The sequence below is a fragment of the Leuresthes tenuis genome, unplaced genomic scaffold (assembly GCF_036924035.1).
Source record: "Leuresthes tenuis unplaced genomic scaffold, fLeuTen1.0.hap1 SCAF_61, whole genome shotgun sequence".
Lineage (NCBI taxonomy): Eukaryota > Metazoa > Chordata > Actinopteri > Atheriniformes > Atherinopsidae > Leuresthes > Leuresthes tenuis.
The window spans coordinates 256187-278751 of NW_027325415.1; the positions used below are offsets into that span (position 1 = coordinate 256187).

A 22565-nucleotide genomic window follows, 5' to 3' on the forward strand; every position below is an offset into this window, starting at 1 on the left:
CCGAAAATAAGCTCTATTTTACGAGTTATGCACGAATTCGGATTCTCCTATAAAACGAATTCCTTAACTCTAACCAAGTTAAGACTGCTTTGTCCTTCATATTTATTCATGTCTAATCAAGTTTCAACGATATACAACGTTGTACTTTGTAGAATGAGAAAGAACTTCTTCAGCAATAAGCATCTCTCGACATATGACGAAATACAGATTTTGCTATAAAATTAATTCCTTCTATCAGCCTGACTTAAAACTGTTTGTCCTCCTTATTTATCCACTTCAAATCAAGTTTCAACAATTAAAAAAATGTTGTAGTTTGAGAAAAAACAACTTCATCTTAAGCAATCAGTAGGGTAAGAAAGGGTAAGAAAAGGTGCAAATGCCAACCATACATCACTAAAAGGTGGAGCGGAAGTATTCGGCTGCAAGTAGGTGCGAATGCCTGACAATGTATGATCAAAAGAGGGAGCGGAGGTTTTCGGCTGCCAGGTCTGAATGTCCAACCATAATTTGTAAAAACCGGGGAAGAAAAGGCTCGAAAGCCCGACTATACACCATCAAAAGCGGGAGCGGAGGTGTTCGGCTGCAAGTAGGTGTGAATGTTCGACCATAATTTGTAAAAAGCGGGTAAGAAAAGGTTCGAATGCCCGACTATATATTAACCAAAGCAGGAGGAGAGGTCTTCGGATACGAGTGGGTGAGAATTTACAACCATAATCTATAAAATGCGGTGAAAAAAAAGGTGTGAATACCCCATAGAACACTAAAAGGTAGAGCGGAAGTGTTCGGCTGCAAGAAGGTGTGAATGTCTGACCATAGTTTGTAAAAAGCGGGTAAGAAAAGGTTCGAATGCCCGAACATACACCATCAAAGGAGGGAGCGGAGGTGTTCCGCTGTAAGAAGGTGTGAATGTCCGACCATAGTTGGCAAAAAGCAGGTAAGAAAAGGTTAAAATACCCGATTGTACACAATCAATAGCGGGAGCAGAGTTGTTCCACTACTAAAAGGTGTGAAAGTCCGACCATGGTTTGTAAAAAGCGGGTAAGAAAAGGTGTGAATGCCCGACAATGTATGATCAAAAGAGGGAGAGGAGGTTTTCGGCTGAAACAAGGTCTGAATGTCCATCCATATTTTGTAAAAATCTGGGAAGAAAAGGCTCGAAAGCCCGACTATACACCATCAACAGCTGGAGCGGAGGTGTTCAGCTGCAAGAAGGTCTGAATGTCCATCAATAATTGCTAGAAAACATGGAAGAGAATTTTCGAATATCAAACCGCACATGATCATAAGCGGGAGAGGAGGTGTTCAAATGCAAGAAGGTGTGAATGTCCACCCATAATTACTGCAAAATGGGTAAGAAAAGGTACGAATGCCCAACCATACATGATCCTAACAGGGAGCGGAGGTGTTTGGCTGCGACAAGGTGTGTATGTACACCCATAATTAATGAAAAGCGGGCAACAAGTAGGTTTGAATACCCATCATCAAAAGCAGGAGTGGATGTGTTCGGCTACAAGAAGGTTTGAATGTCTGACCATAGTTTGTAAAAAGCTGGTAAGAAAAGGTTCGAATGCCCGAACATACACCATCAAAGGAGGGAGCTGAGGTGTTCCGCTGTAAGAAGGTGTGAATGTCCAACCATAATTGGCAAAAAGCAGGTAAGAAAAGGTTAAAATACCCTATTGTACACAATCAATAGCGGGAGCAGAGTTGTTCCGCTACTAAAAGGAGGTTTTCGGCTGAAAGAAGGTCTGAATGTCCATCCATAATTTGTAAAAATCGGGGAAGAAAAGGCTCGAAAGCCCGACTATACACCATCAACAGCTGGAGCGGAGGTGTTCAGCTGCAAGACGGTCTGAATGTCCATCAATAATTGCTAGAAAACATGGAAGAGAATTTTCGAATATCAAACCGCACATAATCATAAGCGGGAGAGGAGGTGTTAAAATGCAAAAAGGTGTGAATGTCCACCCATAATTACTGCAAAATGGGTAAGAAAAGGTACGAATGCCAAACCATACATCATCAAAAGCAGGAGTGGATGTGTTCGGCTACAAGAAGGTTTTAATGTCTGACCATAGTTTGTAAAAAACGGGTAAGAAAAGGTTCGAATGCCCGAACATACACCATCAAAAGAGGGAGCGGAGGTGTTCCACTGTAAGAAGGTGTGAATGTCTGACCATAGTTGGTAAAAAGCGGGTAAGAAAAGGTGAAAATACCCGACTGTACACAATCAATAGCGGGAGCGGAGTTGTTCGGCTACTAAAAGGTGTGAAAGTCCGACCCTGGTTTGTAAAAAGCGGGTAAGAGAAGGTGCGAATGCCCGACAATGTATGATCAAAAGAGGGAGCGGAGGTTTTCGGCTGCAAGAAGGTCTGAATGTCCAACAATAATTTTGTAAAAACCGGGGAAGAAAAGGCTCGAAAGCCCGACTATACATCATCAAAAGCGGGAGCGGAGGTGTTCACCTGCAAGAAGGTCTGAATGTCCATCAATAATTGCTAGAAAACATGAAAGAAAATTTTCGAATATCAAACCACACATCATCATAAGCGGGAGAGGAGGTGTTCAGCTGCAAGAAGGTGTGAATGTCCGACCATAGTTTGTAAAAAATGGGTAAGAAAAGGTGCGAATGCTCAACCATACATCATCAAAAGCAGGAGTGGATGTGTTCGGCTAAATGAAGGTTTGAATGTCCGACCATAGTTCGTAAAATGCGGGTAAGAAAAGGTTCGAATGCCCAAACATACACCATCAAAAGAGGGAGCGGAGGTGTTCCGCTGTAAGACGGTGTGAATGTCCAACAATAGTTGGTATAAAGTGGGTAAGAAAAGGTTAAAATACCCGACTGTACACAATCAATAGCGGGAGCGGAGTTGTTCGGCTACAAGAAGGTGTGAAAGTCCGACCATGGTTTGTAAAAAGCGGGTAAGAAAAGGTTCGAATGCCCGAATATATACCATCAAAAGCGGAAGCGGAGGTGTTCGTCTGCAAGAAGGTGTGAATGTCCGACCAAAGTTTGTAAAAAGCAGTGAAGAAAAGTTTCGAATATCCAACCAAACATAATCAAAAGCGGGAGCGGAAGTGTTCGGCTGTGAGTAGGTGTGAATGTCAAACCATAATTGCTGAAAAATGTGTTAGAAAAGACTAGAATGCCGGACCATACATCATCAAAAGCGGGAAAAGTGGTGTTCGACTGCAAGTAGGTGTGAATGTCCAGCCATAATTACTCACAAACCGGTAAGAAAAGGTAGTATTGCCAGACCATACATTATCAAAACAGGGAGCGGAGGTGGTTCAGCTGCAAGGTGTGAATGTCTGACTAAAGTTTATAAAAAGCGGGTAAGACAAGGTGCGAATGCCTGACAATGTATGATCAAATGAGGGAGCGGAGGTTTTCGGCTGCAAGGTCTGAATGTACAACCATAATTTGTAAAAACCGGGGAAGAAAAGGCTCGAAAGCCCGACTATACACCATCAAAAGCGGGAGCGGAGGTGTTCGGCTGCAAGTAGGTGTGAATGTTCGACCATAATTTGTAAAAAGCGGGTAAGAAAAGGTTTGAATGCCCGACTATATATTAACAAAAGCAGGAGGAGAGGTCTTCGGATAAGAGTGGGTGAGAATTTCCAACCATAATCAATAAAATGCGGTGAAAAAAAAGGTGTGAATACCCCATAGAACACTAAAAGGTGGAGCAGAAGTGTTCGGCTGCAAGAAGGTGTGACTGTTCGACTATATTTAGTGAAAAGCAGGTGAAGCAAGGTCTGAATGCCCAACCTTACATCATCAAAAACGAGATCAGAGGTGTTTGGCTGCAAGAAGGCCATAGTTTGCCAAAAGCGGGTAAGCTGCGAATGACCGACTAAATATCAACAAAAGTGGGGGCGGAGGTCTTCGGATGCAAGTGGGTGTGAATATCCCACCATACAAGTATGGTGGAGAGGAAGCTGTGAATGGCCGACCATAGTAAAAAGCGGGTGAGAAAAGGTGCGAATGTCCAATCATACATGATCAAAACAGGGAGCGGAGGTGTTTGGCTGCGACAAGGTGTGTATGTCCACCCATAATTAATGAAAAGCGGGCAACAAGTAGGTTTGAATACCCATCATCAAAAGCAGGAGTGGATGTGTTCGGCTACAAGAAGGTTTGAATGTCTGACCATAGTTTGTAAAAAGCGAGTAAGAAAAGGTTCGAGTGCCCGAACATACACCATCAAAAGAGGGAGCGGAGGTGTTCCGCTGTAAGACGGTGTGAATGTCCAACAATAGTTGGTAAAAAGCGGGTAAGAAAAGGTTAAAATACCCGACTGCACACAATCAATAGCGGGAGCGGAGTTGTTCGGCTACAAGAAGGTGTGAAAGTCCGACCATGGTTTGTAAAAAGCGGGTAAGAAAAGGTGCGAATGCCCGACAATGTATGATCAAAAGAGGGAGTGGAGGTTTTCGGCTGCAAGAAGGTCTGAATGTCCAACCATAATTTGTAAAAACCGGGGAAGAAAAGGCTCGAAAGCCCGACTATACACCATCAAAAGCGAGATAGGTTGTGTTCAGCTTCAAGACGGTGTTCAGCTTCAAGACGGTCTGAATGTCCATCAATAATTGCTAGAAAACATGAAAGAAAATTTTCAAATATCAAACTGCACATGATCATAAGCAGGAGAGGAGGTGTTCAGCTGCAAGAAGGTGTGAATGTCTACCCATAATTACTGAAAAATGGGTAAGAAAAAGTGCGAATGCCTAACCATACATCATCAAAAGAGGGAGCGGAGGTGTTCCGCTGTAAGACGGTGTGAATGTCCGACCATAGATGGTAAAAAGCGGGTAAGAAAAGGTTAAATTACCCGACTGTACACAATCAAAAGAGGGAGCGGAGTTGTTCAGCTAAGAGAAGGTGTGAAAGTCCGACCTTGGTTTGTAAAAAGCGGGTAAGAAAAGATTCGTATGCCCGAATATACACCATCAAAAGCGGAAGCGGAGGTGTTCGGCTGCAAGATATTGTGAACGTCCGACCAAAGTTTGTAAAAAGCAGTTAAGAAAAGGTTTGAATATCCAACCATACATAATCAAAAGCGGGAGCAGAGCTGTTCGACTGCAAGTAGGTGTGAATGTCCAACCATAATTGCTGAAGAATGTGTTAGAAAAGGTAAGAATGCTGGACTATACATCATCAAAAGCGGTAGAGGTGGTGTTCGGCTGCAAAAAGGTGTGACTGTTCGACTAAAGTTTGTAAAAAGTGGGTAAGACAAGGTGCGAATGCCTGACAATGTATGATCAAAAGCGGGAGCGGAGGTGTTCAGCTGCAAGAAGGTCTACATGTCCATCAATAATTGCTAGAAAACATGAAAGAAACTTTTCGAAAATCAAACCGCACATGATCATAAGTGGGAGAGGAGGTGTTCAGCTGCAAGGTGTGAATGTCCACCCATAATTCCTGAAAAATGGGCAAAAAAAAGGTGTGAATGCCCAACCATACATCATCAAAAGCAGGAGTGGAAGTGTTCGGCTACAAGAAGGTGTGAACGTCCAACCAAAATATGTAAAAAGAAGTTAAGAAAAGGTTCGAATATCCAACCAAACATAATCAAAAGCGGGAGCAGAGCTGTTCAACTGCAAGTAGGTGTGAATGTCAGATCATAATTTGCAAAAAGCTGATGAGAAAGGGTGAGAATGCCCGACTATACATCATCAAATGCGGGAGCGGAGTTGTTCGGCTGTGAGTAGGTGTGAATCTCCGACCATAATTGCTGAAAAATGTGTTAGAAAAGGTAAAAATGCCGGTCCATACATTATCAAAAGCGAGATAGGTTGTGTTCGGCTGCAAGTAGGTGTGAATGTCCAGCCATAATTACTCACAAACGGGTAAGAAAAGGTAGTATTGCCAGACCATATATGATCAAAACAGGGAGCGGAGGTGTTTCAGCTGCAAGAAGGTTTGAATGTCAAACTAAAGTTCAAATATATTAACAAAAGCGGGAGGAGAGGTCTTCGGATGAAAGTGGTTGAAAATTTCCAACCATAATGTATAAAATGCGGTGAAAAAAAAGGTGTGATAGAACACTAAAAGGTGGAGCGGAAGTGTTCGGCTGCAAGAAGGTGTGAATGTCCGACTATATTTGGTGAAAAGCAGGTGAAGCAAGGTCTGAATGCCCAACCTTACATCATCAAAAGCAAGATCAGAGTTGTTAGGCTGCAAGAAGGCCATAGTTTGCCAAAAGCGGGTAAGGTGCGAATGTCCGACTAAATATCAACAAAATTTGGGGCGGAGGTTTTCGGATGCAAGTGGGTGTGAATATCCCACCATACAAGTATGGTGGAGAGGAAGCTGTGAATAGCCGACCATAGTTTGGAAAAAGCGGGTAAGAAAAGGTTTGAATGCCCGAACATACACCATCAAAAGAGGGAGCGGAGGTGTTCCGCTGTACGAAGGTGTGAATGTCCGACCATACTTGGTAAAAAGCGGGTAAGAAAAGGTTAAAATACCCGACTGTACACAATCAATTGCGGGAGCGGATGTGTTCGGCTACAAGAAGGTGTGACAGTCCGACCATGGTTTGTAAAAAGCGGGTAAGAAAAGGTGCGAATGTCCGACAATGTATGATCAAAAGAGAGAGCGGAGGTTTTCGGATACACGAAGGTTTGAATGTCCTACCATAGTTTGTAAAAAGCGGGTAAGAAAAGGTTCGAATGCCCGACTATACACCATAAAAAGCGGGAGCGGAGGTGTTCCGCTGTAAGACGGTGTGAATGTCCGACGATAGTTGGTAAAAAGCGGGTAAGAAAAGGTTAAAATACCCGACTGTACACAATCAATAGCGGGAGCGGAGTTGTTCAGCTAAGAGAAGGTGTGAAAGTCCGACCATGGTTTGTAAAAAGCAGTTAAGAAAAGGTTCGAATATCCAACCAAACATAATCAAAAGCGGGAGCAGAGCTGTTCGACTGCAAGTAGGTGTGAATGTCCAGCCATAATTACTCACAAACGGGGGAAGAAAAGGTAGTATTGCCAGACCATACATGATCAAAACAGGTAGCGGAGGTTTGCTGCAAGGTGTTAATGTCTGACTATAGTTTGTAAAAAGCGGGTAAGACAAGGTGCGAATGCCCAACAATGTATGATCAAAAGAGAGAGCGGAGGTGTTCGGCTGCAAGGTCTGAATGTCCAACCATAATTTGTAAAAACCGGGTAAGAAAAGGCTCGAAAGCCCGACTATACATCATCAAAAGCGGGAGCGGAGGTGTTCAGCTGCAAGAAGGTGTGAATGTTCGACTAAAGTTTGTAAAAAGCTGGTAAGACAAGGAGCGATGTCCCGACATTGTATGATCAAAAGCGGGAGCGGAGGTGTCCGGCTGTGAGTAGGTGTGAATGTCCGACCATAATTGCTGAAAAATGTGTTAGAAAAGGTAAGAATACTGGACCATACATCATCAAAAGCGGGAGAGGTGGTGTTCGGCTGCAAGAAGGTGTGAAAGTCCGACAATGGTTTGTAAAAAGCGGGTAAAAAAAGGTTCAAATGCCCGAATATACATCATCAAAAGCGGAAGCGGAGGTGTTCGGATGCAAGAAGGTGTGAACGTCCGACCAAAGTTTGTAAAAAGCAGTGAAAAGCGAGAAAAAGCATTTCGTGAGTTCTGCATGATTTGGGATTTTGCTTATAAAATGCATTACTTCACTCAAACTATGTTAAAACTGATTTGTCCTTCATATTTACCATGTCTAGAAATATTTAAACAAAAAAACAACGTTGTACTTTGCAGTAAAAGAAAGAGCAAATCTAAAGTTTCAGGAATCCGAGTATAAGCCTGCTTTCATGAGTTCTGCACGATTTCGGATTTTGCTATAAAATGAATTGCTTTGCTCAAACCAAGTTAAAACTGCTTTGTCCTTCCATATTCATCAATGTCTAGATCGACTTCAACAAAGAAAAACATTGGACTTTGCAGTAGAAGAAGTTGAAATCCATCTACACATTGATAAATATGAAGGACAAAGCAGTTCCCACTTGCCCATAAGAAAATAAGCTTATTCTCGGATTCCTGATCCTTCAGTGTTGCTCTTTCTTCTACTGCAAAATACAATGTTGTTCTTTGTTGAAGTCGATCTAGACATTGATAAATATGAAGGAAAAAGCAGTTTTAACTTGGTTTGAGTGAATTAATTCATTTTATACATAAAATCCGAAATCGTGCAGAACTCATGAAAATAAGCTTATTCTCGGATTCCTAAAACTTTTGATTGGCTCTTTCTTTTACTGCAAAGTACAACGTTGTTTTTTTTGTTTAAATATATCGAGACATTGATAAATATGAAGGTAAAAGCCGTTTTAACATAGTTTGAGTGAAGGAATTGATTTTATAGATAAAATCCCAAATCATGCAGAACTCCTCAAAAGGGGCGTATGGCTTAATCACAAGTGTGGTTCTTTCTCATTCAGGGTAGTATGAGGAAGTTTATGCTTGAAATATATGTAGAAATGGGTACATATGAAGGACAAAGCAGTGTTAACTTAGTTTGAGTGAAGGAATTCATTTTATACATAAAATCCCAAATCATGCAGAACGTATGAAAAGAAGCTTATTCTCGGATTCCTGATCCTTCAGTTTTGCTCTTTCTTCTACTGCAAAATACAATGTTGTTCTTTGTTGAAGTCGATCTAGACATTGATAAATATGAAGGAAAAAGCAGTTTTAACTTGGTTTGAGTGAATGAATTCATTTTATACATAAAATCCGAAATCGTGCAGAACTCATGAAAATAAGCTTATTCTCGGATTCCGAAAACTTTTGTTTCGCACTTTCTTTTACTGCAAAGTACAACGTTGTTTTTTGTTGAAATCTATCTAGACATTGATTACATTCACACCTACTTGCAGTCGAACACCTTCTCATCCACTTATGATCATGTGCGGTTGGGCTTTCGCACCTTTTCTTACCCATTTTTCAGTAATTATGGGTGGACATTCAGACCTTCTTGCAGCCGAAAACCTCCGCTCCTCTTTTGATCATACATTGTCGGGCATTCACACCTTGTCTTACCCGCTTTTTACAAACTTTAGTCGGACATTCAAACCTTCTTGCAGCTTAACCACCTCCGCTCCCTGTTTTGATCATATATGGTCTGGCAATAGTACCTTTTCTTACCCGTTTGTGAGTAATTATGGCTGGACATTCACACCTTCTTGCAGCTGAACACAACCTCTCCTGCTTTTGATGATATATGGTCCGGCCTTCTTACCTTTTCTAACACATTTTTCAGCAATTATGGTCGGACATTCACACCTACTCACAGACGAACACCTCCGCTCCCACATTTGATAGTGTATAGTCGGACATTCTCACCCTTTCTCATCAGCTTTTTGCAAATTATGATCTGATATTCACACCTACTTGAAGTCGAACAGCTCTGCTCCCGCTTTTGATTAAGTTTGGTTGGATATTCGAACCTTTTCTTAATGCTTTTTACAAACTTTGGTCGGACGTTCACACCGTCTTGCAGCCGAACACCTCCGCTTCCGCTTTTGATGGTGTATAGTCGGGCATTCGAGCCTTTTCTTACCCACCTATTACTTACTATGGTTGTACATTCAAACCTTCTTGTAGCCGAACACATCCGCTCCTGCTTTTGATGATGTATGATTTGGCATTCGCACCTTTTCTTACCCATTTTTCAGTAATTATTGGTCGGACATTCAGACCTTCTTGCACCTGAACACCTCTGCTCCCGCTTTTGATGGTGTCTAGTCGGGCTTTCGAGCCTTTTCTTCCCCGATTTTTACAAATTATGGTTGGACATTCAGACCTTGCAGCCGAAAACCTCCGCTCCCTCTTTTGATCATACATTGTCGGGCATTCGCCCCTTGTCTTACACGGTTTTTACAAACTTTAGTCAGACATTCACACCTTGCAGCTGAACCACCTCCATTTCCTGTTTTGATCATGTGTGGTCTGGAAATACTACCTTTTCTTCCCCCGTTTGTGAGTAATTATGGCTGGACATTCACACCTACTTGCAGCCGAAAAACCACCTCTCCCGCTTTTGATGATGTATTGTCCGGCATTCTAGTCTTTTCTATCACATTTTTCAACAATTATGATCTGACATTCACACCTACTTGCAGTCGAACAGCTCTGCTCCCGCTTTTGATTATGTTCGGTTGGATATTCAAACCTTTTCTTAACTGCTTTTTACAAACTTTGGTCGGACGTTCACACCTTCTTGCAGCCGAACACCCCCGCTTCCGCTTTTGATGGTATATATTCGGGTATTCGAACCTTCTCTTACCCGCTTTTTACAAACCATGGTTGGACTTTCATACCTTCTTGTAGCTGAACAACTCCACTCCTGCTTTTGATGATTTATGGTTGGACATTCGAATCTTTTCCTACCCATTTTTCAGTAATTATAGGTGGATATTCACATCTTCTTGCAGCTGAACACCTCCTCTCCCGCTAATGATCATGTAAGGTTTGATATTCGAAAATTTTCTTTCATGTTTTAAAGCAATTATTAATGGACATTCACACCTACTTGTAGCCGAACACCACCTCTCCCGCTTTTGATGATGTATGGACCGGCATTCTTACCTTTTCTAACACATTTTTCAGCAATTATGGTTGGAGAATCACACCTACTCACAGCCGAACAACTCCGCTACCGCATTTGATGGTGTATAGTCGGGATTTCTCACCCTTTTTCATCAGCTTTTTCTTTTCTTTTCTTTTCTTTTCTTTTCTTTTCTTTACCTTTTCTTAACTGCTTTTTTACAAACTTTGGTCGGACGTTCACACCTTCTTGCAGCCGAACACTTACACTTCCGGTTTTGATAGTGTATATTCGGGCATACGAACCTTTTCTTACCCGCTTTTTACAAACCATGGTCGGACTTTCACACCTTCTCTTAGCTGAACAACTCCGCTCCCTCTTTTGATTGTGTACAGTCGGGTATTTTAACCTTTTCTTACCCGCTTTTTACCAACTATGATCGGACATTCACACCGTCTTACAGCGGAACACCTCCGCTCCCTCTTTTGATGGTGTATGTTCGGGCATTCGAACCTTTTCTTACCCGCTTTTTACAAACCAGGGTTGGACTTTCACACCGTCTTACAGCGGAACACCTCCTCTCCCGCTTATGATCATGTACGGTTTGATATTCGAAAATTTACTTTCTTGTTTTAAAGCAATTATTGATGGACATTCAAACCTTCTTTTTGATGGTGTATAGTCGGGCTTTCGAGCCTTTTCTTCCCGGTTTTTACAAACCATGGTCGGACTTTCACACCTTCTTGTAGCCGAACAACTCCGCTCCTGCTATTGATTGTGTACAGTCGGGTATTTTAACCTTTTCTTACCCGCTTTTTACCAACTATGGTCGGACATTCACACCGTCTTACAGCGGAACACCTCTGCTCCCGCTTTTGATGGTGTATAGTCGGGCATTCGAACCTTTTCTTACCCGCTTTTTACAAACTATGGTTGGACTTTCACACCTTCTTGTAGCCGAACACATCCGCTCCCGCTATTGATTGTGTACAGTCGGGTATTCAAACCTTTTCTTACCCGCTTTTTCCAAACTATGGTCGGCTATTCACAGCTTCCTCTCCACCATACTTGTATGGTTGGATATTCACACCCACTTGCATCCGAAGACCTCTGCCCCAAATTTTTTTGATATTTAGTCGGACATTCGCACCTTACCCGCTTTTGGCAAACTATGGCCTTCTTGCAGCCAAACACCTCTGATCTCGCATTTGATGATGTAAGGTTTGGCATTCAGACCTTGCTTCACCTGCTTTTCACCAAATATAGTCGGACATTCACACCTTCTTGCAGCCGAACACTTCCGCTCCACCTTTTAGTGTTCTATCACACCTTTTTACACCGCATTTTATACATTATGGTCGGAAATTTTGACATCTGCCTTACATGTAACAGATTAGCGGTTAAGCAGTTTTAATTTAGTTTGAGTGAAGGAATTCATTTTATAGCAAAATCCGAAATCGTGAAGAACTCATGAAAGTAAGCTTATTCTCGGATTCCTGAAACTTTAGATTTGCTATTTCTTTTACTGCAAAGTACAACGTTGGTTTTTTTGTTTAAATCTTTCAAGACATGGTAAATATGAAGGACAAAGCAGTTTTAACATAGTTTGAGTGAAGGAATTCATTTTATTGATAAAATCCCAAGAGTCTGCTGAGAAAAGAGAGTGAATGCGAAGTAGACTTTAACACGGCTCTGGGAGCGAGCCGAGTGCGGGCTAACCGGGAGAATTGCTTGAAAGAAACGCGACACCGAATGAGCGGTCAGAACAAAGCCTCAATACGGTTTTCCCGTGGTGTTTTTGTTGCTGCCTTGTCTTTTGCACAGAGTAAAAGACAAGGCAGCCATCGAATAGGGCCCGATTGTTCCTACTTGGTCAGCCGAGGAGCAGGGGGGGGGGGGGGGGGGGGGGTTGGGCAAGCGTCTCAACCAAGCAAAGCTCACCATGGGGAAGGTTGCTATGCCAACTAGCCTGATGCCCTGCTCCCGCAGTGACGGATAATCGTACTCTGGTTTCTCTTCATAACGTACAAGTCTTTCGCCTTTTACTAAAGACTTCTGTGGAGAGCAGCACTAATGAGTTGTTTCTATTTTTGGCAGGCTTTACCTTTGCGGGTGAAGCCCTTTCTGTCTGTGCAAAAGAAATCTTGTTACTGTGCAGAGTGACTTCTCTGAGTAGAGTCGCCTTACTTGTTGCGACTGTGCCGATGTTGCTTGAATGGTGCTTGCTGGAGCATGCGGGAGTGCAAAGTTATACCATTTAAAAGGGCTGAAGAGTGCTCAGTGCAGCGGGTGGGCGGAGGTGCAACGTGACACTCTGGCCACCTATGGCCATAAAAAGAACACTGCTACAAGTGCGCATTGTGCCAGCAAGGGCCCTCGGACCTGAAACAGTGGACAGTTATCGCTTCTCGGCCTTTTGGCTAAGATCAAGTGTAGTATCTGTTCTTATCAGTTTAATATGTCCTCTATACGAGGACAACATATTAAATGGATTTTTAAGAATAGGAGTTGAAAAAGAAGCTTGCTCCGTTCACTCCAAGCCTCGACCCGGTACTGCAGTGCCGCTGGGAACGGTGCGCTCTCCTCTGCTCTTGTGAAAAAGCAAACAGCGGTGCAGGATGGAAGTTTCAGGGAGCCCAAGATGAAACTTTCTTTTAATCTGCTGAGAAAAGAGAGTGAATGTGAAGTGGACTTTAACACGGCTCTGGGAGCGAGCCGAGTGCGGGTTAACCGGGAGAATTGCTTGAAAGAAACGCAACACCGAATGAGTGGTCAGAACAAAGCCTCAATACGGTGTTCCCGTGGTGTTTGTGGCTGCCTTGTCTTTTGCACAGAGTAAAAGACAAGGCAGCCATCGAATAGATTGTTTCTACTTGGTCAGCCGAGGAGCGGGGGGGGGGGGGGGGGGCAAGCGTCTCAACCAAGCAAAGCTCACCAAGTAGGAACAATCGGGCCCTTTTCGATGGCTGCAACACCTGAAAGAGATATTGATGCGAGACCCGATCAAATGCTTTTTCAAAGTCTAAATTTAAGATGACAAGCCGGGTGTTTCTGTCTCTAGCGTAATCAATGATGTCTCGAATCAGTACGAGGCTGTCGGTGAGTTGTCTCCCTGAGATGGCACAAGCTTGGTCTGGGTGAATTACCTCCTCTAAAACAGAGGACATCCGTGTCGCTAAAACCTTGCAAAAAAGTTTACAGTCAAAGTTTAAAAGTGTGATGGGCCTCCAATTCTTTAGGTCAGTCTTATCATTTTTTTATAAAGTAGAGTCACTATTCCCACTCTAAAACTGTCAGGCAGTCGGTCGAGTTTTTCAAAATCTTTAAAAACATCTAAAATGTCTGATGATAAAAGGTCCCAATAGGTCAGATAGAATTCTGCAGGAAGCCCGTCTAAACCCGGAGCTCGACTTCTCTTAAAACCTGTTAGGCATTTTTTTAACTCTAAAGCAGTAAAATTCTGTGTCAAGTGTGCATTCTCTTTTACGGTTTTGTCAACGAATTTTAAGATTTCTGCCGATGTTTCCAAGTGCACTGGTTTCTCTTTGTACATGTTACTATAAAAGGTATGTACAGTTTCAATCATCTCTTGTGTGGATTTTGTTAAAAACCCATCTTCTCTTTTTAGATTTTGAATACACTCCTTTTTATTTTCTTAACTTTCTTTCTTTTTCACCTTCCTCAATTTCCTGCTCCCTGCTTCTTACAAAAATTCCTTTACTCTTTATTTCTGCTAAAACTGACATTTCCTTTTTGACATCTTTGATTTCTTCTTTAAAGTCTATGCCACACTGATTTAGTTTAAAGTAGCGCTGTAAGCGTTTATGTAGTCCCATCATACATCTATTCTCTTTCCTTTTTTTACGTTTACCTTGCTGTTTAAAAAAAGTCTGGGTCGTTTCCTTCACCATTTCCCACCATTGTGCATGTGTTTCGTAGAGGTCTTGAAGGGTCTGCCACTCTTTATAACATTCCCTGTACTGACTGACTATGATTTCATCCTCCAACAGGGAACAGTTGAGTTTCCACAGACCACTTCCTACCGTCACACCAGAAGGGGGTGAAAGGGTGCAGGAGAGCATAAGGTGGTCTGAAAAGAAAACAGGGGTTAATCTAACATCAGTGGGTGGGCAATCTCTAGTAAAGAAATAATCAATGCGAGAGGCTCTGGTGCCATCATGACTAAACCAGGTGAAGCCCTCCTCTCTGGGATGCATGGTTTTAAAACAGTCAGTAAGCTTAAAATCCCTGCATATGCCCTGAAGTAAAATCGAAGTCTTATCCACTTTAAAATCTACCCCTGCTCTTTTTCTATCTTTCCTGCTCAAGATACAGTTAAAATCCCCTACTACAACTAAAGGTACTTGCCCTAGCATGTAAAGCTGTATATCTTCTAAAAGGTCATACCTTTCATTTTTTCCATTGAAACCATAAATATTTAAGAGGTTAAAGTCTTGCCCCATAAAATTCAAGTGTGCTAAAAGTGCCCGTCCGTCTCTCACCACTGTGCTACCTTTCACCAGAACATGCGGATTTTTAATTAGAATGGCCACACCATCATTTTTATTTTGATTTGAGCCACTCCATATCGATAAATGGGGCCACATTTCCTCCCATTGTCTATGGTTTTTTTAAAAAGGTAGTCCACATTCTTGTATTAAAAACACATCTGATTTTATGGAGTCTAAGAAGGATAAAATACTCTGGGCTCTTGTCTTTGATTTCACACTTCTCACATTTAGTGTTGAGAAGGTGAGAACCATTAAAAGCATAAAGGAAAGTAGGTATGTCATTTTCGTTTTTCTAAGTTATCAAAACAAATTACACACAGGTTATTTCTTGGGAAACTAGCTCTTCCTTCATTTCTTTAGGTGAAAAGTGAGTAGGGTGATCTATATTTCCTTTTCGGACTCTCGGTGTTGGCCTCTGACGCAATGTTGCATTTAACTTTGAGTCCCTGGGGGTTGATTGCAGAGCTGAAGTTAAAAAGGAGACCTCATTTGGTGAGTCGGAGGGGAAGACTCTAGGTTCTTCCACTGAAGAACTGTCTGAAAGGGACCTAACCCTTCCCCTCTTCTCTGATACCACTGGGGAATCAGAGGCTCAGATGCCGTCCTCTTCGGCTGTTGACCTTCGGGGAGGTGAGTATCTTCACTAGACTCACCTGTCTGCTCTTCCTCCTCATTTAGCGTAGCTCCACCCTCTGCCTGTGAATTCTCACAGACTTCAACACTGAGTGGTAAGGCCTCTACAGGCCCCTCCCCTTTTTGCTCCTCACTTCCAATCCAAGCTTTTGGCGGGAAGTTTGAATTTATTGGGTCAACCTCTTCACTTTGTTCACCAACTGCCACCTTTGGTCCTTCTCTTTGTTGGCTTGACTGTGGCTTTACCGTCTTTAATTTGTTGGCAAAATATTTAGGGCAATCTCTGAAGAGGTGATTTAATTCTCCACAGAGATTACATTTCCTGCCATTTGGACACTCTCCAAAAGTTTGCCCAATTTCTCTGCTCTTCCCACATAACACCTTGGTACAAGCCTCAATCAGGTGCCCATGCTCACCACACTTGCGGCAGAACTTGGGCTGCCCCTGGTAGTGGATGTAACCTCGGTTTTCAAGGTGGCCAGAGTGTCGCCCACCCGCTGCACTGAGCACTCTTCAGCCCTTTTAAATGGTATAACTTTGCACTCCCGCACGCTCCAGCAAGCACCATTCAAGCAACAACTTTGCACTCCAGCTTCGAACATCGGCACAGTCGCAACAAGTAAGGCGACTCTACTCAGAGAAGTCACTCTGCACAGTAAGAAGATTTCTTTTGCACAGACAGAAAGGGCTTCACCCGCAAAGGTAAAGCCTGCCAAAAATAGAAACAACTCATTAGTGCTGCTCTCCACAGAAATCTTTAGTAAAAGGCGAAAGACTTGTACGTTATGAAGAGAAACCAGAGTACGATTATCCGTCACTGCGGGAGCAGGGCATCAGGCTAGTTGGCATAGCCACCTTCCCCATGGTGAGCTTTGCTTGGTTGAGACGCTTGCTCCCCCCCCCCCCCCTTGCTCCTCGGCTGACCAACTAGGAACAATCCGGCCCTATTCGATGGCTGCCTTGTCTTTTACTCTGTGCAAAAGACAAGGCAGCAACAAAAACACCACGAGAATCCCGTATTGAGGCTTTGTTCTGATCGCTCATTCGGTGTCGCGTTTCTTTCAAGCAATTCTCCCGGTTAGCCCACACTCGGCTCGCTCCCATAGCCGTGTTAAAGTCTACTTCGCATTCACTCTCTTTTCTCAGCAGACTCTTGGGATTTTATCTATAAAATGAATTCCTTCACTCAAACTATGTTAAAACTGCTTCGTCCTTAATATTTACCATGTCTAGAAAGATTTAAACAAAAAAAACAACGTTGTACTTTGCAGTAAAAGAAAGAGCAAATCTAAAGTTTCAGGAATCCGAGAATAAGCTTACTTTCATGAGTTCTTCACGATTTCGGATTTTGCTATAAAATGAATTCCTTCACTCATACTAAATTAAAACTGCTAAACCGCTAATCTGTTATATGTAAGGCAGATGTCAAATTCACCGAAATAGGATCAAAGGGTATTCGGCCAATCGAGCTGTAGCAGCTTCGGTAAAAGAGTATAAGTTGAAGAGTTTGTGAATAAAGGTGTGCGCACACATAGTGTGCTGTACGAAAATAGGCAGGGAGCAATGCCGGCTGGGGTATATGTTCTTGTATGTTGTCTGACTGTTTGATTTGAATGTGTTGTGTAAGTGTCCTGTTGAATGTTACATGTTTGGGCTTTGACACGCTTCACTGTGGTTGTTAACTGTGTGGTGTGTCCTGAAATGTTATATGTTTGGGCTGTGTGACATGCTTAATGCTTGTCAGTAGCTACCCACTTATTCATATATAGCAACTGACAACATAAGAAGTCCGGACATACTTTGATAGTAGTTGTAGAAGTATCCTTATTGATAATAGATCACTAATTCATAGTGATAGAACAGTAGATGAACAGGTGCTTGCACATGTCTCACGAAAATAAAATGGGTGTATGATTGCTGACGGCAGAGCAATACTGCCAAACTTATGAGTTCTTGTGGCAAACTTGATTCAGTGTCTTGACGTGTATACGCTGTTTCGCTGACTTGATTGTCACAAGAAACAAAGTGTGTTTGATAAGATCCGACCATTTTATTACGGGAGGATCAGTATGTATGGATTCTGATGTGACTGATAAACCCATTCGTATCTTAAGCATAATCTAATACGTGAGACAACGCCCTGGCACACGATAAAAAAAAAAAAAGAGAGAGAGCGGTTTTGTGTCCCCACTGTCCATAATGTAGAAAAGAGAGAAAAAAGCCTTTCTGATTTGGTGTGTGTGCTCATAGTGCAGAGTGTAGAGAAAAGAAAGCCGTTTTGGTGTCACGGGTGTTGTGACTTACACACACACATTTCTAAATTGAGAAAGGAAATTATTTTAGAGGAAGCACTAGAGTTTAGATCCCACATTTGTTGATAGGCATTCATTTATTTCTTCACTTCTGATGAAGTTTCAACAATAAACAACAAACTTTGTATTATGAGAAAGAACTTCTTCAGCAATAAGCATCTCTCGACATATGACGAAATACAGATTTTGCTATAAAATTAATTCCTTCTATCAGCCTGACTTAAAACTGTTTGTCCTCCTTATTTATCCACTTCAAATCAAGTTACAACAATTAAAAAAAATTTGTAGTTTGAGAAGAACAACTTAATCTTCAGCAATCAGTATAAAAAGAGGTGCAAATGCCAACCATACATACCTAAAAGGTGGAGCGGAAGTATTCAGCTGCAAGTAGGTGTGAATGTTCGACCATAATTTGTAAAAAGCGGGTAAGAAAAGGTTCGAATGCCCGACTATATATTAACAAAAGCGGGAGGAGAGGTCTTCGGATGAGAGTGGGTGAGAATTTCCAACCATAATCTATAAAATACGGTGAAAAAAAATATGTGAATGCCTCATAGAACACTAAAAGCGGAAGTGTTCGGCTGCAAGAAGGTGTGAATGTCCGACTATATTTGGTGAAAAGCAGGTGAAGCAAGGTCTGAATGCCCAACCTTACATCATCAAAAGCGAGATCAGAGGTGTTTGGCTGCAAGAAGGCCATAGTTTGCCAAAAGCGGGTAAGGTGCGAATGACCGACTAAATATCAACAAAAGTGGGGGCGGAGGTCTTCGGATGCAAGTGGGTGTGAATATCCCACCATACAAGTATGGTGGAGAGGAAGCTGTGAATGGCCGACCATAGTAAAAGGCGGGTGAGAGAAGGTGCGAATGTCAAACCATACATAATCAAAACAGGGAGCGGAGGTGTTCTGCTGTAAGAAGGTGTGAATGTCCAACCATAGTTGGTAAAAAGCGGGTAAGAAAAGGTTAAAATACCCGACTGTACACAATCAATAGCGGGAGCGGAGTTGTTCGGCTACTAAAAGGTGTGAAAGTCCGACCATGGTTTGTAAAAAGCGGGTAAGAAAAGGTGCAAATGCCCGACAATGTATGATCAAAAGAGGGAGTGGAGGTTTTCGGCTGCAAGAAGGTCTGAATGTCCAACCATAATTTGAAAAAACCGGGGAAGAAAAGGCTCGAAAGCCCGACTATACACCATCAAAAGTGGGAGCGGAGGTGTTCAGCTGCAAGACGGTCTGAATGTCCATCAATAATTGCTAGAAAACATGAAATAAAATTTTCGAATATCAAACTGCACATGATCATAAGCGGGAGAGGAGGTGTTCAGCTGCAAGAAGGTGTGAATGTCTACCCATAATTACTGAAAAATGGGTAAGAAAAGGTGCGAATGCCTAACCATACATCATCAAAAGAGGGAGCGGAGGTGTTCCGCTGTAAGACGGTGTGAATGTCCGACCATAGATGGTAAAAAGCGGGTAAGAAAAGGTTAAATTACCCGACTGTACACAATCAAAAGAGGGAGCGGAGTTGTTCAGCTAAGAGAAGGTGTGAAAGTCCGACCTTGGTTTGTAAAAAGCGGGTAAGAAAAGGTTCGTATGCCCGAATATACACCATCAAAAGCGGAAGCTGAGGTGTTCGGCTGCAAGATATTGTGAACGTCCGACCAAAGTTTGTAAAAAGCAGTTAAGAAAAGGTTCGAATATCTAACCAAACATAATCAAAAGCGGGAGCAGAGCTGTTCGACTGCAAGTAGGTGTGAATGTCAGATCATAATTTGCAAAAAGCTGATGAGAAAGGGTGAGAATGCCCGACTATACACCATCAAATGCGGTAGCGGAGTTGTTCGGCTGTGAGTAGGTGTGAATCTCCAACCAGAATTGCTGAAAAATGTGTTAGAAAAGGTAAGAATGCCGGTCCATACATCATCAAAAGCGAGAGAGGTGGTGTTCGGCTGCAAGTAGGTGTGAATGTCCAGCCATAATTACTCACAAACGGGTAAGAAAAGGTAGTATTGCCAGACCATATATGATCAAAACAGGGAGCGGAGGTGGTTCAGCTGCAAGAAGGTTTGAATGTCAAACTAAAGTTCAAATATATTAACAAAAGCGGGAGGAGAGGTCTTCGGATGAAAGTGGTTGAAAATTTCCAACCATAATGTATAAAATGCGGTGAAAAAAAAGGTGTGATAGAACACTAAAAGGTGGAGCGGAAGTGTTCGGCTGCAAGAAGGTGTGAATGTCCGACTATATTTGGTGAAAAGCAGGTGAAGCAAGGTCTGAATGCCCAACCTTACATCATCAAAAGCAAGATCAGAGTTGTTAGGCTGCAAGAAGGCCATAGTTTGCCAAAAGCGGGTAAGGTGCGAATGTCCGACTAAATATCAACAAAATTTGGGGCGGAGGTTTTCGGATGCAAGTGGGTGTGAATATCCCACCATACAAGTATGGTGGAGAGGAAGCTGTGAATAGCCGACCATAGTTTGGAAAAAGTGGGTAAGAAAAGGTTTGAATGCCCGAACATACACCATCAAAAGAGGGAGCGGAGGTGTTCCGCTGTACGAAGGTGTGAATGTCCGACCATACTTGGTAAAAAGCGGGTAAGAAAAGGTTAAAATACCCGACTGTACACAATCAATAGCGGGAGCGGATGTGTTCGGCTACAAGGTGTGACAGTCCGACCATGGTTTGTAAAAAGCGGGTAAGAAAAGGTGCGAATGTCCGACAATGTATGATCAAAAGAGAGAGCGGAGGTTTTCGGATACACGAAGGTTTGAATGTCCTACCAAAGTTTGTAAAAAGCGGGTAAGAAAAGGTTCGAATGCCCGACTATACACCATAAAAAGCGGGAGCGGAGGTGTTCCGCTGTAAGACGGTGTGAATGTCCGACCATAGTTGGTAAAAAGCGGGTAAGAAAAGGTTAAAATACCCGACTGTACACAATCAATAGCGGGAGCGGAGTTGTTCGGCTACAAGAAGGTGTGAAAGTCCGACCATGGTTTGTAAAAAGCAGTTAAGAAAACGTTCGAATATCCAACCAAACATAATCAAAAGCGGGAGCAGAGCTGTTCGACTGCAAGTAGGTGTGAACGTCCAGCCATAATTACTCACAAACGGAGGAAGAAAAGGTAGTATTGCCAGACCATACATGATCAAAACAGGGAGCGGAGGTTCAGCTGCAAGGTGTTAATGTCTGACTATAGTTTGTAAAAAGCGGGTAAGACAAGGTGCGAATGCCCAACAATGTATGATCAAAAGAGAGAGCGGAGGTGTTCGGCTGCAAGGTCTGAATGTCCAACCATAATTTGTAAAAACCGGGTAAGAAAAGGCTCGAAAGCCCGACTATACATCATCAAAAGCGGGAGCGGAGGTGTTCAGCTGCAAGAAGGTGTGAATGTTCGACTAAAGTTTGTAAAAAGCTGGTAAGACAAGGAGCGATGTCCCGACATTGTATGATCAAAAGCGGGAGCGGAGGTGTCCAGCTGTGAGTAGGTGTGAATGTCCGACCATAATTGCTGAAAAATGTGTTAGAAAAAGGTAAGAATACTGGACCATACATCATCAAAAGCGGGAGAGTTGGTGTTCGGCTGCAAGAAGGTGTGAAAGTCCGACAATGGTTTGTAAAAAGCGGGTAAAAAAAGGTTCAAATGCCCGAATATACATCATCAAAAGCGGAAGCGGAGGTGTTCGGATGCAAGAAGGTGTGAACGTCCGACCAAAGTTTGTAAAAAGCAGTGAAAAGCGAGAAAAAGCATTTCGTGAGTTCTGCATGATTTGGGATTTTGCTTATAAAATGCATTACTTCACTCAAACTATGTTAAAACTGATTTGTCCTTCATATTTACCATGTCTAGAAATATTTAAACAAAAAAACAACGTTGTACTTTGCAGTAAAAGAAAGAGCAAATCTAAAGTTTCAGGAATCCGAGTATAAGCCTGCTTTCATGAGTACTGCACGATTTCGGATTTTGCTATAAAATGAATTGCTTTGCTCAAACCAAGTTAAAACTGCTTTGTCCTTCCATATTCATCAATGTCTAGATCGACTTCAACAAAGAAAAACATTGGACTTTGCAGTAGAAGAAGTTGAAATCCATCTACACATTGATAAATATGAAGGACAAAGCAGTTCCCACTTGCCCATAAGAAAATAAGCTTATTCTCGGATTCCTGATCCTTCAGTGTTGCTCTTTCTTCTACTGCAAAATACAATGTTGTTCTTTGTTGAAGTCGATCTAGACATTGATAAATATGAAGGAAAAAGCAGTTTTAACTTGGTTTGAGTGAATGAATTCATTTTATACATAAAATCCGAAATCGTGCAGAACTCATGAAAATAAGCTTATTCTCGGATTCCTAAAACTTTTGATTGGCTCTTTCTTTTACTGCAAAGTACAACGTTGTTTTTTTTGTTTAAATATATCGAGACATTGATAAATATGAAGGTAAAAGCCGTTTTAACATAGTTTGAGTGAAGGAATTGATTTTATAGATAAAATCCCAAATCATGCAGAACTCCTCAAAAGGGGCGTATGGCTTAATCACAAGTGTGGTTCTTTCTCATTCAGGGTAGTATGAGG

At 42.3% G+C, this 22565-nt stretch overlaps 3 non-coding genes across 3 annotated transcripts; 2 read left to right on the forward strand and 1 right to left on the reverse strand.

Moving 5' to 3' along the window:
- Positions 1-12535: 12535 nt before the first annotated feature.
- LOC140285848 (U5 spliceosomal RNA) lies at positions 12536-12649 on the forward strand. The gene has a single exon (XR_011910792.1). It is a non-coding gene; the product is annotated as a U5 spliceosomal RNA (small nuclear RNA).
- A 285-nt stretch (positions 12650-12934) lies between these two features.
- Positions 12935-13118, forward strand: LOC140285837 (U2 spliceosomal RNA). Its single transcript, XR_011910783.1, has one exon. It is a non-coding gene; the product is annotated as a U2 spliceosomal RNA (small nuclear RNA).
- A 3251-nt stretch (positions 13119-16369) lies between these two features.
- On the reverse strand, positions 16370-16483 carry LOC140285858 (U5 spliceosomal RNA). The gene has a single exon (XR_011910800.1). It is a non-coding gene; the product is annotated as a U5 spliceosomal RNA (small nuclear RNA).
- Positions 16484-22565: the final 6082 nt, after the last annotated feature.